Raw genomic sequence first — 2337 nt, forward strand, 5'->3', positions numbered from 1 at the left:
TATCGCCTGTTGTGCCACTTTTTTGTCCATACCACATTTTTACGTCATCTGTGATCTATTACTGAACAGACGCACGGCAACATGGAATCTATTTGTTAAATAGATAATGAGTAAAGAGTAAAGAGTAAAGAGGAAATAGTGTTTGATATATCTTCTCAATCGAAACTAAAACTAAGGAGAAAATGGAAAAATAAAATCGTATACATCTAGGCTGACTAAAATCAGGTAACCAAACATTTCTTTTTAGATTACAATGAAACCGGAGTTACACTATTACCGATATTTGAAAACTCTCTCAAAATTACACGAGCTCTTGCAGTGAGCTAGCGTAATCGGAAGGAATCTGTATGGGTAATCGCATGAAGCCGAGTAAAAACATCATTTGTGTTTTAGGAGGCTGCACAAGCTACCTGAGCCAGTGACGAGGGTGATATCTGCACTGATCTTTATTCGTAAACGCATTTGATGTTAATCTTTAACTTAAGGAGGAATCATACGATTACTTGTTTATAACATAGAGGACAAAATTTGTTATTTCGTTCATTATAGTGCTGACACTAGTTTTAGTGGTTTTGCCCACTGGACGGTTCTTGTACCAGATCGACAGATGACCTTTGGAATACTCTAGAAAGTTTCATATGATGGCGAATCTCCACCCCGAGGTTCAACCCCTAACCCCTTTGTACACCATTTTGACAGGAAAGCGACCGCTTTCATATACCTTTTCTTTTTTAAAAAAAGATACCCCTTTGACATACCTACTTAAGAACACTGCTGGAATGAGGTTAACCAACATTATAATCCATCAAACATTTTTGCTCGCCCTCCGGCGATTGGTCCAAACGCGTCACGTGACTGAATATCCCCCCAGCTAAAACAAGGGAATATCTGAGTGATATTCCTCGATTGTCAAAACCGCTCGTGTTGTGAAAAATATTTGAAGGATAATAAACACGATAGCCTCCATTTGGCGCGGAAATATGCTCGGATATTTGTCCCTGGACATTATTTGTTCCTCAGCTGCTCATGGTTGTCCCTGAGATACGCTCTCCGAAAACTGTTCGCTTCTCCTGACAGATAATGTCCCTGGACAAATATCCGTGCATATAAATATATTTTTTTAATTTATAGGGAGTACCTCTGAGGAAGCGGGACAAATGATCGATCACGCAAAGGTAACTGGCTGTTCGTTTTTATCTTTTTTCTGTTAGATTTCTGCCAGTGTTCAGTTTTCTGTCAGTGTGCATGTTTTGGTTTTAGTGTTTACATTTTCGCACACTTCCATTAGTTCTTCAATGAATTAATCCTCAACTTTCTCGAAAAGAGACGCCATTCTTGCAAAACAATAGCGAAGCAGTTTTTTACCGTTGCCTAGCAACCTGATAGCCAATCATTTTCAATACATTTTGCCATCGACGGTACAAAAAATTAACGAAAAAAATCCCTTTTGTCTCGGCCAATCATAGTTCAGTACTTTTGCACCGTATATTATGCCGTGTTTTCAAGAGAGAGGTTTACTACGGTTACTGCTTACCGAGGTTTCGCAACCAAACCGCAGTTATTAGAGAAGCTGTTTACACGTAACTAATTAACTAAAGTAGGCCGCATACAACGGACGGTTTGAGGTTTTCTCGGAGAGCAAGTGCTGTATTGTTGCTCAGAAACTATTGGAAAATTATAAAATTTCATATCAAGAAATGGTCTATTGTTCCGGCTCAACATCTCACTTTGAGGAAAAATGAATAGCCTTTTGTTCTTGGTAGCTCTGAGGGACTTCGTCCGAAGCCAAGCCAAAATTGTCGTCGTTGTTCGGAAAACTTTCGGCACAACAATTAAGCTGCACTTGAATGAACTCAATTTTAGTAAACAAATCTAAGACGGTGGAGTCGTGATTCACAAAAAATACGTTGGGAGTAAAGCGAAAATTATTAAAGAGCGGAGAAACGCTACCCAAAACATCGCGTCTCTAATTTTAATTAGTGGGATATGTGTTCCCTGATTTCTTTCCGCTGGAAATCACTGTGGACATCAATTGGTCGGCGAGAAAAGATGTGCGAGCTTCGAAGCGCCATTAAGAGCTATTAATCTCTGGCCGAATGCTCGACTGAAAGCAGTCTCTCCTCCTGCTTTTCAATCCGTGGGTCGAACGCGGAAACAGCGGGAGCACGAGGCGAGCGGCTTTGCCGCTCGATTATCGCGCTCGCTATTTTCGCGTTCATCCTACACTGATCTTATGGGATTTAGAGCAAGAGAGAGCCTGTTCGCAATCCAGCCAAATGCGAACTTCACTTTCACTCCCACGCGTTTTAAGTTTACCAGGTAAGAGCAATTTTAAAG

This window comes from Orbicella franksi, chromosome 4 (assembly GCF_964199315.1).
Source record: "Orbicella franksi chromosome 4, jaOrbFran1.1, whole genome shotgun sequence".
Taxonomy (NCBI): Eukaryota; Metazoa; Cnidaria; class Anthozoa; order Scleractinia; family Merulinidae; genus Orbicella; species Orbicella franksi.